General features: G+C 54.6%; 1 long non-coding RNA gene across 1 annotated transcript; it reads right to left on the bottom strand.

Moving 5' to 3' along the window:
* Window positions 1–14,507: 14,507 nt before the first annotated feature.
* Window positions 14,508–18,110, bottom strand: LOC139358964 (uncharacterized). Its single transcript, XR_011614458.1, has 3 exons — window positions 18,070–18,110; window positions 14,955–15,244; window positions 14,508–14,591 (listed from the first exon to the last, which is right to left on the bottom strand). It is a non-coding gene; the product is annotated as an uncharacterized lncRNA (long non-coding RNA).
* Between the last annotated feature and the right edge of the window lie 278 nt (window positions 18,111–18,388).

Here is an 18,388-nt window from a genome sequence, read left to right on the forward strand (position 1 = left end):
ACGTCAGTGCGCGGTGGCTCCTGGCAGGGGCTGAACCCAGAAAGCCAGTGGCCAGGGTGGGGAGGTTCGGAGCCCAGCTGCCATGCAGGATTGGGGGCGGCAACCCCCGGGGCCCACGCCTGACACGGGGTCCCTGTGTGGGTTGAACAGCCTGCCCCAAAGGTTCATGTCCACCCAGAAGCTCAGAGTGTGACCCTATTTGGAAATAAGGTCTTTGCAGATGGGATTCAAGATCTGTAGAGCATCCTGCATTTAGGGTGGGCTCTAAGTCCAATGACTGGGGTCCTTATGGAAAGAGGATAAAAGACGCAGACACACAAAAAAGGCGGCCGTGTGAAGAGAGGAGAGATGGGAGTGATGTGTTCCAGCCGAGGACCGCCTGGAGGCAGCAGAGGCAGAAGAGGCAGAGAGGCTCCTCCCCTCCAGCCTTTGGAGGGACATTGCGCTCCCCACACCTTGGCTTTGGACATCTGGCCTCCAGCAGATTGAGAGAATAAACATCCATTTTTGTTTTTGTTTTTTATTTTACTTTAAGTTCTGGGATACACGTGCTGAACGTGCAGGTTTGTTACATGGGTATACACGGCCATGGTGGTTTGATGCACCTATCACCCCATCATTTAGGTTTTAAGCCCCACATGCATTAGGTATTTGTCTTCATGCTCTCCTTCCCTACACAAATCAATAAATGTAATCTATAAATAGAAGCAATGACAAAAACCACGATTATCTCAATAGATGCAGAAGCGGCCTTTGATAAAATTAAACACCTCTTCATGCTAAAAACTCTCAATAAACTAGATATTGATGGAACATATCTCCAAATAGTAAGAGCTATTTATGACAAACCCATAGCCCATATTATACTGAATGGGCAAAAGCTGGAAGCATTCCCCTTGAAAACTGACACAAGACAAGGATGCCCTCTCTCACCACTCCCACTCAACATAGTACCGGAAGTTCTAAACATCCATTGTTTTAAGGGCCAGGTGTGTGCTCCTTTGTGACTGTAGCCCCAGGATACTTCCAGAGTCTCGCCCAGCAAAGGCCTTCCTGGGGGAACAGCGCTCAGTTACCTCCTGCCGCCAACAGCATCTCTCCTGGCTCCCCAGTCTCCTCCTGAGCCTAAATGTGGGCAGCCCATGGCAGCCTTTCCTTTCCTCACTGTTTCTCCTGCCCACTCTCTACTCACAAATCCCAATGTCCCTCTCCAGCCCAGACCCCAACACCCCACCCATTGATCCAGCAGACCCACAGTGTTGCTACTGAAACCCAGCCTTCCCCACCACCTCTCCCCTTCCCGCTCCAGCTCCCAAGCTCCTCATCCCGTTGGTGCTACTGCCATCCTTCCCTCTTGCAGTAAAAAGGTATTCAGCACCCTCCCCAGGCCAGGCCCTGAGGGTACCCCAGTTAGCAAAACCAGGTCCCTGGAGAAAGTGGTGGCAGACATTAGCAGGAGGCTCGGAGTCTAGACGATCCCTAAATAGCCTTCAGGCACAGGCTGCTCCCAGAGCAGGGCAGGGACTTCTCTGACCTCCACCAGCTCCTGTATGGTCAGTCATACCATGTGGCTGCTCAGGAAGAGACAGCCCAGGGCTGGTGGGGTGCTCAGGAAACTCATGCAGACCCGACTCCTTCTAGCTTCCTGCTCCACCAGCCTCAAGATTGTCTCTGTCTTCATGGTCAGAAGATGGCTGCTGTGCATCCAAGCATCACATCCACATTCCAGGCAGAAAGAAGAGAAAAGCTAAAGGCTGAAAGTTACAAACCATCTCCTTGGAAGGCTTTGTCTTTTTATTAGAAGACAGAAGCTCTCTCCAACGAATTCCACCCACCTTTCGCTGGCCAGAGCTCAGTTACACGGTTGCATGTGTCTGGCTGTAAGGGAACCTAGGAATTTGAAAGTTTTGTTTTCCAGTCTCTACATTACAGGGAGGTAAGGAAGGGGATTGGACTAGGTCATTCAAAGCCACCACCTCTGGTTCAAGCCTCCCATCACAGCTCTCCGGAGGCTGGTGTGGACACCTTCCTGTTCGTATGTACCCTCCGCCCCTCTGAAATCCAACTTCTTTCCACCTCCTGCTCTTTGATGCCTTTCTTGCTGCTTCCTGCCTGGACTTCCCTTCCCCTGCTACCCACTCACTGTCCAAACCTAAAGCATCACTTAAGACTCAGCTAAAAAGCCATGTTCCCACCCCAAGGTGGACCCCCATTACTGGCCACCTGCACACCTCTTACCCACCCACTGTGATATCGTGTGCACTGCCTGCTTATCCCACTGGATGAGCCCCTTGTCAAGTGCAGGGACCGCGTCTGGCTTGGCTGTGTCCGCAGCACCCAGCCAAGTGGCCTCGGTGGACACTTGCTGAACTGAGCCACTGACAGGGGCTGAGTCAGAGCCAGAAGAGATGGCGCCATTTCCTTCTCTGCCCTGATGCCCAGGGAAGCAGAGAGAGAGAGAATGGCCGCAGGAGGAGGTCTGCTTGTGTTTTGATCTTGGAAATGAACAAGGATGGGCTCTCATTAATCGTCGGAGACAGGGACAGACGCCGCTCTTTGTTTCCAGTAATAACAGACACATAATAACAGGAAATTGGTGCTGATGACTCCTCTCCTCCTGTCATAGGCACCAGGGAGGCTGGAAGGACTTCAGTCACCTCTCATGGAACCAGTGGGGAAACTGATTATCCCAGGAGGCAAGTGACCCACCACATGTCACTCAGCAAATCAGTGCACAGCCGGGAACTGCACTTCTGAGGCTAGGACCAGGGTCGCGAGGGGGGCAGGAAGGATGAGGGGCAAGGACCTGTGCAACCTCCTACTTCCTAGAGAGCCTTGAGAGGTGAAATCTGCTTTCAATCACTCTGTGGGGTCCTGTTTCAAGACCCCTTCCCAGGGGACAAATCAAGGATATGGCCAGTGTCACAGGCTTCAAACATGATCGGCCCTCCCCCCTTATTTCTCTCTGCATCCCCCCACGATGGCCCCAGGCAGAACCACTAGCAGCTCTTCTGTATGATGCTGCAAGCTCTTAACGGTTCCCCGCCATCGCCCCTTACCGCCCCCGACCCAGCCAGACCACAGGTCTCCTCTCCATGCAGCGGCTGCTAAGATCCTAGCACATCCATCCCGTCACACCCCCGTACAAGCCTCTACTCCAACCCCACTCCCTGGAGATCCTACGTGACACCCACCCCCTACCGCCCCTTCACCTGGCTCCAGGCATGCGCCAGCCTCAGGGTCTCTGCTTTTAGCCGTTCCTGCCACCTGGACACTTGTCCAGGGTACTGGGTATTGGCAGGGCCCCTCCCTCACCTCCTGCAAGTCTCTGCTCAGTGTCACCTCTCTGACCGCCCTGTCTAAACCTGCCAGCTCCACTAGCATCCTGGTCCTCCCGCCCGCCGCCATCACCTGCATCATGTTTCTTCCCAGGACCCATTTCCACCCCTCTGCTCAATGCTTTATATAGATATGCATTTGTATGCGGGGTAGTCTGGTTCCTCCATTAGATCAGCAGCTCCACAGGGCGGGGGGCGCTCTGTCTGTCCTGATCTCAGACCTCCCTCAGGCCCCCAGAACAGTGCCTGGCACCAAATGGCAGCCCACATCTTCTCTGACCCAATGAAGAAGGAGATGAGCGGAGGGTGCCTTTTGGGGACTGACAGGTTGTAGCCCTGAGTGTGGTAGTTGCTGGCACCTCTAAGAACCTGGCCAGCAAGCCCGGAGGCTGCCTGGAGGAGAGGGTTTTAGGGGAGGCTGGTGTGGAGCAAACAGAGCCTGCCATGTGGAACTTGAGTGCCTGGTGAGGTCAGTGAGGAAGAGGGTCTGGCACGTGGCCACAGGGGAGCAGCTGGCCTCTGCTGGGCACAAGCTTTGGTCCACACCCGTGTGAAGGACTGCACAGCGAATCCCTATGACAGCTGCACAAATTATGCACTGCTACTGCCTCCTTCCTACAGACGAGGAAACTGAGGTTCAGAGAGGCCAAGCGATTCCTCCAAGGTCACTCAGATAATGAGTGGACCAAGATTCAAAACCATGTAAGCCCTGACTCTTCACAGCAATTTATTCTCTCTTAATAAATAACACATTCAGTAGGGTTTAGGCCTAAAAGTTACAGCTTTGCTAGTAAAGAACATTCACAAATGGCGGGTAGAATAAAGATGCGGTGATAGAAAACAGTCACTCTAGGAAAAGAAAGAACGGAGAGGCCAGGTGCGGTGGCTCATGCCTGTAAACCCAGCACTTTGGGAAGCTGAGGCGGGCTGATCACCTGAGGTCAGGAGTTCGAGACCAGCCTGCCCAACATGGCAAAACCCCATCTCTACTAAAAACACAAAAATCATTCGGGCATGGTGGCAGGCGCCTGCAGTCTCAGCTACTTGGGAGGCTGAGGCAGGAGAATCCCTTGAACCAGGGAGGCGGAGGTTGCAGTGAGCCAGGATCAAGTCACTGCATTCTAGCCTAGGTGACAGAGCAAGACTCCATCTCAAAAAAAAGTAATTAAAAAAAAAAAAAAAGCAGGACCGGAGAAAAGGAGGGAGGGCAGGAAGGAGAAGAGACAGGGGAATCGTAAACTGGCATTAATTACCTAAAGATAAAATGGGTTAGAAGCCAAGTGCCTGCCCTGCCCTGCAGGCCATGGAGGGGTCGACCATCGTCAGGGCTGGAAGAAAACCCACCCACTAGGAATGAGATGCTTGTCCTCAGGGGCCCATGCTCCAGCGGCAGGAGCCGGGAGATTGCCTCAGAGCCCTGTGGGCTGGGGCAAGACAGCTTCCCTCCAGCACCCCGCCGCCATCGTCATCTGACTTGGGCGTTGAGATGAAGTTCATCTTGCCCTATGTCCTGATGGCATCAGTCCTCACGAGAAGCCAGGGACCCCATCACCCTCTGCCTTGTAAGGCCCTGCACATCCCTCCCCTAACAGTGCCCCCCTTGGCTCCTCTCCCTTCCCCTCCACGACACCCCCCGGGCTTCAGTCAACTGTCAACAAAACCACCTACACCTTTAGACTCTGCTCGAGTTAAATCCAGTCCGTCTCCAAGGACCCTGCCACCCCCATGGGGTCTGCTCTCAGGGGGCTGTTCCCTCTCCCACATCCCACTGGCCATGGTGGTCTCCTTGTCCCTCACTGTGGCTTCTACACCATTCTCCCTCCCTCTGTCCTGAACGCCCCACACTCACCCAATTCATGCTGTTGGACTTTGTTACCCTCCCTGCAACAGTTGCGGCTCACCCCCAGGTCACACCTCTCCTCAGTCACTGTCACCCCCTCAACACCACTCCTGATGGAATTCCTGGTGACTGTCATGGCCACAGGCTTGATCCTCCCAACAGCCTGGCCTCTGGGCTCCTGGGACCCCCTTTTCTCATAACCTTCCTCCACCTGATCTCAGTCACCCACTTCCAGGGCCAGGAGTGATTTCAAATCCCTGACAGCCAGCCTGGGAAGGGGTGGCACTGCACACAGGTGTGACCATGCAGGTGTGCACCAACCCTGCGTTCACCTTGCCCTGTGCCTCACCATCCGTAGCCACTGAAGCACAGAGCTCCTGCTCAGTGGAAAGCACTCACCGCCAGCCCCGCCTTTCCAGCTCGGCGCTCTCATGCCCCAGCCCCCACCATCCTTGCCCCCTCATTCCGAACAAACACAGCAAGGTGGGTGGTGTTCTGAGTTTCACCGCTTTCTGACCACAGAGGAGTGAACCCGGCTCTGGCACGGGCACCCAGAATGGCGAATGTGAACTGTGGGCTGAGCCTCTTCACACGGCGTGAAGACTTAGGAACTGCAGACGGCACTCTGTGGCATCCCCACAGAGGCTCCTACACAGGTGTGTGAGCTGCAGTGTAGACATTTAACACCATCTTAAGAGAGAAAACCAAGCCGGGTTTTCCAGTCCAGCCAGCATTTCCTCTGCTGTGCTCGGAGACAGGGGCTGCAGCCAGACACCCACCGTGGGCAGAAGCTGGAGGGGAAAGAGACATTCCAGAAAAGTGGGGGCCAATCACAGGGGTGCCTCCAAAGTCACCCATGGTAAGTGTGCATCATTTTGCAAACTCTAAGATGCGATTTTCAAAGGAAAACAAGAGAGAACACATCAAAAGAGAAACCGGAACCAAATACGCCAATTCCCCAGAACAAATAGATGGTCAGGACCAAGCTGCCCAAGCATGAGCGGAATGAAACGATGCCATGGCAACCGCGCAAGCAGACGGCACCGAAGAGGAAGGGAGAAGGAAGAGGGGATCTCGTAAGCAAAAGCGAGGCAAACAGCCCAACCCAGACCGCATCAGCCAGAAACAGGTGTGGCCTCCCAGTGGCTTCACGCTGGAGAACAAACGGCTAAGGACATGAATTCCACAAAAGCAACACTCTCAGAGGTGAGAAGCCAGCAGAATGAGATTAAAAGGGAGATTTGGAACCCAAGGAAAGAAATGTGGGACAGTCCATCCTTGTGGACCTAACAGACGAGAAGCAGCAAAGGACTTCACCTCCCTCACGGCTTTGCTCAAACATACCCTTCCCAGGGAGCCTTCCCGGCTCCCCTCCCCATCGCGGTTCATGCTCCTCACAGCCCTTGTGGACCTCTCACGTGCTGGATGTGCTGTTTATTTCACCAGTCCTCTCTCTATCCCCACCACTTCCAAGAGGGAGGCCTTCCCTGTCCTGCCATGCTTTTGCCCCAATACCATCTTTGCCTGGCACCTGGCCGGCACTTGATAAATACTTAGTGAAAGACTAAATGGACGACTAGACACTGATGAACGTGGAATTACTGGTATAGAGGAAAACCTTGAGATAACCATAGTGATTGCAGTTGAAAAGACAGAGATAAAAGGGAATTTGAGAACAGTTCCTAGACTTGGGGAATGAGCACAACTCAAAGAAAATTGGCGTCCCTGATTCAGAGCCCCTGATACGTGCTGCAAATGACGCAGTAAATACAGCAGATGAGAGACAGGCTTGGAAAGGGAGGAGGCATTGGATCCAAAATTAGAGCGAGCACTCCACATTTCAGGAAAATCCGCTAGAGTGCTCCACACAGATTTCTTAGTAAAGTTATGAATTTCAAGGAAAAAGAATCCTTCCAGCATTTAGGATAAACGAGAAAATCGTTTGCAAGGAGAACTCCCTGCCTCAGGCTCTGCACAGCAACCTTTGCTTCCTAAGGCCATGAGGCACCAGGCTTTGAAGGAAAGAAAGCACGGCTTGCAAAATTATTCACTTCCGGGATGTCACTTACTGTATGGTAAATAAACTGAACGGACAGAAGAAATTAGGGAGCACACACCCATGCACCCTTCTGGGAAAAAAATAAATAAGCCACAATAAAATTCAACCAGCTAAAGAACTGCTGAATGTCCAATGCATGTAAAGATACAACTCGTGGCTGGGCATGATGGCTCACGCCTGTAATCTCAACACTTTGGGAGGCTGAGGCAGGTGGAGCACTTGAGGCCAGGAGATCAAGACCAGCTTGGCCAACGTGGCGAAACCTCATCTCTACTAAAAATACAAAAACTAGCCTGGCGTGGTGGCAGCCACCTGTAATCCCAGCTACTCAGGATTACAGTCACTGTCACCCCCTCAACACCACTCCTGATAGAATTCCTGGTGACCGTCATGGCCACAGGCTTGATCCTCCCAACAGCCTGGCCTCTGGGCTCCTGGGACCCTCTCTTCTCATAACCTTCCTCCACCTGATCTCAGCCACCCATTCCTAGGGCCAGGAGTGATTTCAAATCCCTAACAGCCAGCCTGGGAAGGGGTGGCACTGCACACAGGTGTGACCATGCAGGTGTGCACCAACCCTGCGTTCAAGAGACTCTCTGGAACCCAGGAGGCAGACGTTGTGGTGAGCTGAGATCGCACCACTCCAGCCTGGGCCACAGAGCAAGAAAAAAACAAAAATGATACAACTAATAACAAAAAATTATAGGAATTGTGGTTACAAAAAATAGTGCGAATGTGTTAGAGTAAGATATTGTAAAATGATGATAATGTAACTATAAAAACCATTAACTGAGGCCGGGTGCGGTGGCTCAAGCCTGTAATCCCAGCACTTTGGGAGGCCGAGACGGGCGGATCACGAGGTCAGGAGATCGAGACCATCCTGGCTAACACGGTGAAACCCCGTCTCTACTAAAAAATACAAAAAACTAGCCGGGCGAGGTGGCGGGCGCCTGTAGTCCCAGCTACTCGGGAGGCTGAGGCCGGAGAATGGCGTAAACCCGGGAGGCGGAGCTTGCAGTGAGCTGAGATCCGGCCACTGCACTCCAGCCTGGGTGACAGAGCAAGACTCCGTCTCAAAAAAAAAAAAAAAAAAAAAAAAAAAAAAAAAAAAACCATTAACTGAAGGGAGGGGTGAGGGGAGGGGAAGGAGGGCTCTGGATTCACATTCCCTCCAGGGAGCCTGCGGACCCCGCCTGAAATCAGCACAAGTCAGAGAGTAAATACTGACCATGATTTTCATCCTTTAATGTTCTTCAGAAGCTTTCTTAAAAAAAATTCATAGAGAGATCTTTGAAGAAATAGTTTACTTGAAGTTTCACAATTTCTTCAAATTCTTCTTCATTTTACTTGAATGCAAAAATTAAATAGAATATGTTCATTAATCATCTTTTTTTTTTTTTTTTGGACATGGAGTTTTCCTCTTGTTGCCCAGGCTGGAGTGCAGTGGCACGATCTCGGCTCACTGCAACCTCTGCCTCCTGGGTTCAAGTGATTCTCCTGCCTCAGCCTCCCGAGCAACTGGGATTACAGGTACACACCACCACACCCGGCTAATTTTTGTATTTTTAGTAGAAATGGGGTTTCGCCATGTGGCCAGACTGTTCTCAAACTCCTGATTAATGATCTGCCCGCCTCAGCCTCCCAAAGTGCTGGGATTACAGGCATGAGCCACAGTGCCTGGCCCATTAGTCATCTTTTATAGTGAGATAACATCTTCAAAAAAGTCTCCTTCTCTCCCTTCATTTGTCCAGAGTGATGCTCAAATGCTATCAGAGATGGTTACTTCTGGAGAGCAGGATGTGGGTACTTTCTACACCTTCAATATTGCTTTTTTCCTCCCTTATTTGTGTCCTGTTTGCTGAGTGTGGTGATCACTTGAGTGTCCAGATCTCTCCCTGGGGCACATGATGGGGTCATGCACCTCCTGTCCCCCTTGACACCAAGCATGGCCGTGTGGCTTGCTTTGGCCTATGCATGTAGAAATGAGATGTGAGAAAATGAGAGCTGTCACTTCAGAGGAGAGGCTTTAAAATCACTGATATGTGGGGCTGTTTGTTACTGCAACACAACCCACATTCTCCTGACTGATACAATGAGCATGGATCGCTTTATTAAAAACTGTAGAGTGTTTTGTTTTGTTTTGTTTTGTTTCCAATGAGAAGGATGAGAGAGAAGGAGGCCGAAAAGGAGGGAAGGAGGGAGAGAGAAAGAAAATTAGAAGCAAATATGCCAAAATGTTAATGTAATTAATTTTGTGAGGTGGAAACTTGCATCCTTGTTAGTCCTTTGAAGTTTTCATATTTCTTTTCATTAAACATTTATTTTCATGAAATGAAATCAACAGTAATAGCTCAAGAGGCCACTGCCACCTCAGCACAAAATCTCCATGATAGATACCTAAGTCCATCTGCTGGACCAAGCCTGCCACGCTGACCACCAGCTACCGACCACTCGTGGCATCTGCAGACGCTTGATACAGTCCCAGAGGGGACCCTCAAGTTAGTAGAGAGGCCAGACAGACCTCAGGCCAGACCTTCTGGGCCCTCCAGCCATGTAAGCACTGGCACCAAGCGTCTGCTCCGTCTTGCACAGTTAGCCGACCTCACAATGCAGGGGCTGCAGCCCCACTTGGCAAATGGCAAAGCTCACATCAGACTGGCCAACTTGTCCAAGGCTATATGGCAAGTAAGTGAGGTCAAATTCAAGCTCCAAGCTGGTCTCCAAGTCTCTCCATCCCTCATGACGGCAGCCAGCTTCTTGGGATGGATGTAAAGTGTCATGGCTCCAGGGCTGAGAGAGCTTCTGGGGCTGAGACAGCTTCCAGGCCAGGACCTGGGTGTATTCTGGGTGGTAAAAGGACCACCAGGTAGACCTTGGGGTTGGGCTGCCGAGGCCACCCTGTGAGTGTGGGCAGGGGCAGCACTGGCCCAGGGCTAAGGGGCTGCAGGCAAGGCAGCCGGCACCCTGTGGGACACCAGGCATGTCAAGAGGCCCCAAGGGAGGGAGGAAAGGGGCCGTTGTATGAAAGCTGGTCACGGAGCTCCTCTCCAGGGAGACTACCAGGATTTGCCAACACCCCCTTTACCCACAGCTGGTGAGAGTGTGGCTTTCCCAGAGGTCTGTTCCTAGAGGCTCCTGAGAGGGCCAAAGAGAAGACAACAGCTCAGACCACCGAGTGGGAGACAGGGGCTTTGAGAGAGGTGGATCAAGACCACACAGGGCCCCGGGCTGAGTCCCTTCGAGCTGAGGAATTCCTGGTGGTGAGAATTCCTGGACCAGCTCTAAGATCAGTGATGCCACACCAGGCTGGTGGAGGCAATTGTCCACTCCCCACTACCATGTCCCCCTATCTAGAACCTTCTGCAGAGCCTGAGGCACACCATGACCTATGAGAGCGGATGCTTTAGGGCAATCAAGGGCTGGAAGCAACTGGAAGTCACACTTGGGCCAAGGCAGGTGGAGATGGGAGAAGAAATCTCCAGGGCTGGGTTTGAGGAGTTGGTGAGGCGCCTCCGATGCTGGCATCCCAGCAAGAGGAGACCAGGAAAGTCAAGTGTCAGAAAGTCACCAGGAGGCGGGGCCACCAAATTAGACCCAGGCGAGGAGCTGGGACAACCACCCCTGTGCCCAGCCCATCTCACTTCACTGCATGCTAACACGGTGGAGAAGACAACACCCATAGCACAGATGAGGACACTGAGGCTCAGGGAGAAGCCAGATGTCCCCAAGGTCACCCAGCGCCAAGAGTGGGGCCCAGCCTGGACTTCTAGGCCTGGGGTGTGGTGGAAGGGTCCCAGGCATGGCTGTGACTGCAGGAGCCTCCCTCTGTCAGTGCCAATTCCCTCACCCACTTGAGGTCCTCCCGAGAGGACGCCCCACCTGGCCATGCAAGGAGGAAGCAGCAGAGACTTAAACAGTCATACCTCCCTCCCGGGCCTGCGGTTAGGATAAGTGAGGACCCATACCCGGACTGGAGCTGCTCACCCCCAACAGTGGGGCTGGCGTCCTTGTCTGCCCACAGTTGCCCGACTGCCTCCATGAACTGGGAGGCAAAAGACACCTTCTTCCACATCCTGCTGGGCTGTCCCGCCTGTGGTCACACTGCTGCCGGCCCAAGTCCTCGCAAGGCCCTGCCCTCCTCTGCAGCAGGCAGGCCCCCAGCTCAGTCCCCTGTCCTCACCCAGAGACTCTGAGACCCCAGCACCCCCTCCAGGCAACCAACCTCCAAATTGTGGCTGCAGCTCTTTGAGGCTGTATTTGCAGGCAACTTCAGAGCTAAAAATCTCAAGGCAGGTTAGAGGGGAGCAGGGGTGCCCCTCCTTTTCCATCCTGCTGTTATGGCCTCCCCCTGGCACCAGGAGGCCCTGCTCACTGCATCTGGGTGTGCAGATGGGAAGGAGACGCTGATACAGGGGCAGAAACAAAGGAGCAGGCAGCAGCCGGCACACGGGAAGCAGTGGGGAGCAGGCACCACCACGGGGCCCCCCTGCGGGCAGTGGCCACGGTGCTCCAGCTGGCAGAGACGCCCACCTCCTTTGGGTTGAGAGGTGCAGCTAATCCAAGCCCTTGACTCTCAGATGGGGGCAGGGAGAGGGTGACGTTTATTGGGGTCCACTCACACATCTCCGCCGACACCTGGTGCCCCACCTACCACTGCAGGGAGGGACCAAAGCCCGACTTTCCAGAGGGCATCGAGGCTCTGAGAACAGGGGATGGGGGGCTACCCCAGACGGTGAAGCTGGCAAGTCATAGAACAGGATGTGAGCCCAGGTGGGGGAGTTGGGAGGATTCGGGGAGAGAATCCTGCCCCTGCCGCCTCCCCTGCGGGGTCTCCTGGTGCTTCTGTTATAAAGCAGCACAAACCTCATGGCATCATAAATCCCAAATGTATTCGCTTCCAGTTCTGGAGGTGAGGAGTATAAAATCAGCTTCATGGGGTTAAAGGCGGGGTACCTGATGGCAGGGGTGGTTCCTCCTGGAGGCCGCAGGGGAGAATCCATTCCTCGCCCTTTCCAGCTTCTAGAGGCACCTGCATCCCTCAGCTCCTGGCCCCGCACCCCTCCAGCCTCTGCTTCCTCCTCTCTGACTCTGACTCTCCTGCCTCTCTCCTAGGAAGACCTACCTTTGTGATCACATTGGGCCCACCAGACAATCCAGGCCAATCTCTCCATCTTCAGGTCCTTGGCTGAATCCCACCTGCCAAGCCACTTTGACAATGGGAGGCAGCGTAGCCATAGGTTTGGGGGTTAGGACAGCTAGATGTGGGGCATCATCCAGCTAATCACAGCTGTGGAGCCCAGGTGGGAAGGATAGCAAGAGCTGACCTCACGGGGAGACACAGGATCAGCATGCACACACTGTCAGCGCCCCCACTCCTAACTCCACCAATGCAGGGCGTGGGGACACAACCAGGCTGTCCTGTGACCTGTGACCACTGGGAGAGGGCTTGGCCCTCACAGACGCTGACCCTGAAGGCACAGTGGGCCTGCCCACTGCAGCCAGAGCCAATTTTCAGGTCTCTAAATTGGGGAGAGGACAGCGTGTGTCTCCCAGCTGTGTGGGGAGGACAGAGGACAGCCCAGAGCAGGGCTCTGTTTCCTTCATGTACTGGGGCTGCTCTCAGAGACAGCCATGTGCAGAGAAGCAGAGATCAATAGCTCCTGGGTCCCCATTGACGTGAGGAGTCTTGACATTAGTAGCAAGCACTTGGGTATGATTTGGGGCAACTTCTCACTCAAATGCACTCTTCTAGAAGAACTTTTCATGCAGAGGCATGGCCGGGGCGGTTTTTTATACTGAGGTTCTGGGAGTTGTAATGGTATATTTAGGAATCACTTGACCATCACCCTGAGGTTTGACACCTCTCCCATGCCCCTGCCCTGCCCACACCCGGACACAGGGAACCCACCTCCACACTAGGGCCAGCCCAAGCCCCTGTTGGGAAGGGAACTTGCCTCCTCCCATGGCTGTCCCACCAAGACCAGCTCCATGCTAGGGGCCTCAGACCCACAGTTCCCCCACCCAGCAGAGCCAGTCAGCAGCCTGGAGCCAGCCCAGGCCTGAGCCCGCTCTCCTCCAGGCTGGCCAGCCCCTCCACCATCCCTTAGGGGACACTGAACTCTCAGGCCCCCTCCTGTAGCAAAGCTTCCAACCTCCGGCATTTATGGAGAAAATGATTTCCTGATCAAATATTCATGGGCCTGCCAAGCTTAAAATAGGTTCCAAAGGAAGGAGGGCGATTTTTGTCCAGCACAAATGCTTGATGAGGTGACGTGAAACTACGGGGCTGGCTTCTCCGTGCTGTCCCCCTGCCCATCGCCCACACCACCAAAGGCCCCGAGACACTGAGCAGGGTAGGCCTCACAAGCATGTGAGCTGTGCAACTACCCAGGGCCTGTGCAGTGCTTAGCCCTCTGTGGTTTGTGACAATTCTTTTTATTCGTTTGTTTTGAGACAGGGTCTTGCTCTGTTGCCCAGGCTGGAGTGTAATGATGTGAAATTGGCTGACGGCAGCCTCAACCTCCTAGGCTCTAGCAATCCTCACACCTCAGCCTCTAGAGTGGCTGGGACTACAGGCACACACCACCACCCCTGACTAATTTTTGTATATTTTGTAGAGACGGCGGGGGTGGGGGATCTCCTTACGTTGCACAGGCTGGTCTTGAAGTCCTAGCCTTAAGAGATCGGCCTGCCTCAGCCTCCAAAAGTGCTGGGATTACAGGAGCGAGCCACCGTGCCCAGCCTGTGACATACCGTAGCAAAAGGCCTGCACTTTCATGCCGACCGCACCCCATCAGTGATGCAGTGGTCCTGGCTGTCCGGGAGACACCTGCCCTCCAGACTCTGGGGACACAAATGCAGTCCTCTCAGACTGGGCACAAGGAAGGCGAGAACCATAGTCTCCAATGTGCTATCGCCTCATTTCATCCTTAACCAGCCCTTCAAGATCAAAACAACGTTCAGAGAACAAAGGCCTTCATCCCCGTGTACCGGACACCCGCTGTGCACGGCAGACACCCAGGTCACCTTAAAGACCTCCAACAGCCTTGGAGTTGTGGGGATGGGGCGTGTGGTGAGGGGACCACAGAGGCTGAAGACAGGGGCCAGGACCAGGCCAGCAACCACAGCAACAAGTGACTGGATTCTAGAGTGACAGGACCACTCTGTCGGTGGCTGCAGGCCCAGGATCCCTCTGCACTCCTCCGTTTCACATACCCTGTGTCCAGTTGATCAGAAAATGCCGTCAGGTCTACTTACAGATTTCTTTACAATCCAGTCACCTGTGGCCGGGCGCGGTGGCTCACGCCTGTAATCCCAGCTACTTGGGAGGCTTAGGCAGGAGAATCGCTCGAACCTGGGAGGCAGAGATTGCAGTGAACCGAGATGGCACTATTGTACTCCACCCTGGGCAACAAGAGCAAAACTCCATTTCCAAACAAACAAACAAAAAAAATCCAGTCACTTGTCAACCATGTTCCCTGGCCTGGCCCAGGTCCCTGTCTTCAGTCTGGGTTGTCCCCTGACCCCCGCCATCCCCAGTCTCTCTCCAGTCACGGCCCACAGTGTAGCCACATCTCAGGGGCCAACCACTCCCTCCTCACCTACTCAGAGTAAAGCCAAAGTTTGCAGGAGACCCTGACACCCCACTCCCTCCCGCCCCCTCCCGTCCGCTAGGCAGCCTCAAAGCTCCCTCCCTCACCTCCCCCTTGGGACTGACCTGGAGGGGAAGAGGCCGGATTATGGAGGACCTTATAGTCCCCACAAGGACATGGCTTTTTCCCGAACAATATGCAGCTGCTTGCATGGGACTCGGGCGTTAAAGGATGGCAGGTGCTGTGGCAGGGAGCACAAAGCAGGGGGTGCGGGACAGCAGGAAGACCTGTTGGAGATGTTGCAACAATCCAAGTAAGCCATGAGGACGGCTCAGCCCAGGGCGAAGACTGTGCAGGCAGGAAGATGGGGCCCGATTCTGATCGTATTTTACAGATGGATTTGCAGGTGGGTCACCTATGGATATTAGGGAGAGGAAGACATCAAGGACAACCCCCAGATTTTTGGTCTGAGCCACTAGAAGGTTGGAGCAGGTCTGGGGGGACGGCAGGGGTGGAGGGGGCCCTGGGAGTCCACCCCCAGACACCCAAATGGGGACATGGAGCTGGCAGTGATGTGTGAGTTTAGGAGTCAAGGGAGAGGTGTGGGCTGGAGATGGGTTCAAAGGCTGCCAAGTGCATGTGAGCCAGGCAGCTGGAGGGGCTCCCAGGGAGGAGTGAGAGAACGGAGAGAAGGGACCTGAGGGCTGGGCCTGCGGGGCGTGACTGTGGTCAGAGGTCACGGAGATGGGAAAAGCAGCGGCAAGAACCAGCAGGGGAGGGCCAGAGCCAGGCAGTGAGTTGCGCAGGCTGGTGTTTTGCGATTCAAAGCTGGGGTTTGGGGAGGGGGAGAATGATTCGGGAGAAGCAGCGTGCAGTGAGGGGAAGCCTTGTCCCAGCTCCAGGCCCAGGAAAGGGGGCATGGAAGAGGAAAAGAGATCCCCTCGAGGGCTGCTACGCACACAGGGTCTTTAGGGACAGTGCGTGAGAGATGAAGGAAAGAGTCAAGAGAAGAGGGTGAAAATCAAGAATTTTGCTGATAGGCCAAGCAAGGTGGCTCACGCCTGTAATCCCTGTACTTTGGGAGACCGAGGTGGTGGATCACCTGAGGTCAGGAGTTCCAGACCAGCCTGGCCAACATGATGAAACCCTGTCTCTACTAAAAATAGAAAAAAATTAGCTGCGCATGGTGGCATACACCTGTAATCCCAGCATCTCAGGAAGCTGAGGCAGGAGAATTGCTTGAACCCAGGAGGCAGAGTTTGCAGTGAGCCGAGATCAAGCCACCGCACTCCAGCCTGGGCAACAAGAGGAAAATTCCATGTCAAAAAAAAAAAAAAAGAATTTTGCTGATAAAAACACTTGCTGAACTAGTGAACGAGTGAATGAATGATGAACCACAAGTTTGGAGAATGAAATAACAGTACCCACCCCCACCCTGGCCAACCCCAGCCTTTCCCCATCCCCAGAGCCCCTCTGATGGAGCCCGGGCAGCCGTGCTGTCATTTAGGCTGTTTTTTCTGGTTGTTATCCCACGCAATTGCTTGCAGCTTCTCCTAGGAGACCACCAAATGATGACGCAAATGTCACCCTGCTCCGCGGCGGAAGCAATCACCGCGGCTGTTTGTGTGGATCTGCTCAGCCATCACTCTGCCCTCTGCCTAATGGAGCAGCCCCTTCACCAGGGTCATTTAACAGCCAGGCTGACATTTAAACGGCAGGCAGTTAGCGGCGAGGAAATGAGACTTGCGCCCCGTTCCTGACAGCTTCCCACTTGACACGGACGGGGTCATGCGTGAGCGCGCCCGTCATCTCTCCTTGCCAGAAGTTGGGACAGTGGGGGTAGGGGAGCTCCCAGCGGGGGGCACAGGAGGGTGCCTGGGAAGCTTCTGGTGGGTGATTGTGATTCCGTCACCGTCCGACATGAGCCCTTCTGCTGCTTCTCCCATGGAACAGCCTCCTGTTATTCTGAAACACACTCTTACATTTATTGTCTAATACGATCACAGAGGACAGCGTGGCCCTCTCCCTTCATCCCTTAGGGGGAATATCCCAGGGGCATTTGCAGGTCGTACCGGAGAGTCCTGGGATACTCTCCCTTAGGGATGAAGGGAGAAGGAGGCTCATTCCCCTGTTCTGACCTGTACCGGCCCTGGCTTACTAACAGGTAGGCTTGCTGGCCCCGATTGTGGGAACTGCCCCCGTAACCCTGCAACCCAGCCTGCAGCTACTCGGACCAGCACAGCAAAACGACACCCTGAAAATCCGAGAGAACAAAGCTGACTGTTAGACCCCATTAGCCCAGGACCCGGTGCAGCTTCTCCACCGTCACACCCAGCAGAGGGGCACCAAATCCCACCCCTTCGACAGCATTGGCCAGCAGGACTCTGGCCAGCTTTGGTGGACAGTGAGCGGCACCCGGGACGGTGCCCACTGCAGGCCCATAGCGGTGGCCTCTGTGACTTTAGTGGGGTCACCAGCCACCACAGCAGCACAGGGCAGGCTTTGTCCCCTAGGACAAAGGCTGGGACGGCCACTTCGGCCACGCTTTTCCCCTGCTGGCTCTATCCGGTGAGAGGCTGGTACTGGGCGAGGCTGGGGACAAGCAGGGCCCCAGGAGCCAAAAGGCCAGACTGGGAGGGCACAGCCTCCTACCCAGGGAGCTCAGCCCAGCAACATGGGAGCAGCCCTGCATGGAGAGGAAGAGGGCCTGGCCCCGGAGACACACGGGCAACTTGGGACAGGCCGGGACTGAGAGCACTCAGGAACGTGGGCGGCTGGGGAAGGGAGGGAGTGCGTGCTCAGGCAGGGGCAGGAGGCTGAGGGGTCGGATGAGGGAAGCACCAAATGTGTGCTCATTCAACCTTTACATCACCCCACTCCCCAGATGAGGAGGCTGCGGTGGGAGTCAGGGGCTTGCCTGACTCAATGGCCTGGGACAGGTCCTAGTGGGTGCCCAGCTGCCCATTCCTGCCCATAGTCCACACATCTGCACGCACCCTGCATTCCCAGCACTGGGTTCCTTCTGAAGTGGTCAGGAGTCATCTGTGCACCCCCGGGCCCCACTCCATCTCCCTCTGGGGTCATCAGAACAAGCAGGGGTGCTTTCCAAAGTAGGCTATGGGCTTCCACGCCGCCAGGTCACACCAACCCGAAGGGGCCCTGATGAGGGTGTGGAGGCTGCCACCAGGAAGCCCCTCTGCGTCAGCCCCCTGCCGTGAGAGCCTGGCCAAGTCCTCTCACCTCTGGCAGCCTCAGTCCGCCACCTGTAGGACGGGGCCATTAGAGAATCTACACCCAGGACATTGTGAGGACTGGATGAGCCAACGTCTGAGGCAGTGCGTTGAGAAATACCAGGTGCCGGGCAGATGTGGGGGAGTGTTCCTAGGACTGGGCGGTTGCCATGGTGACGGGCACTCCGTGTTTAGCGGGTAAACATTCCCAACCCACTGGAGCAGCTGTTCCTGTCTCATCTGACATCTCGAAACAGGCACGGCCTCGGCACGGCAGTGACGGGAAGGTGGAAACAGTGTGTCTGGGTTGAGTGCAGGGCACCCCATCC

This window comes from Macaca nemestrina, chromosome 15 (assembly GCF_043159975.1).
Source record: "Macaca nemestrina isolate mMacNem1 chromosome 15, mMacNem.hap1, whole genome shotgun sequence".
Classification (NCBI taxonomy): Eukaryota; Metazoa; Chordata; class Mammalia; order Primates; family Cercopithecidae; genus Macaca; species Macaca nemestrina.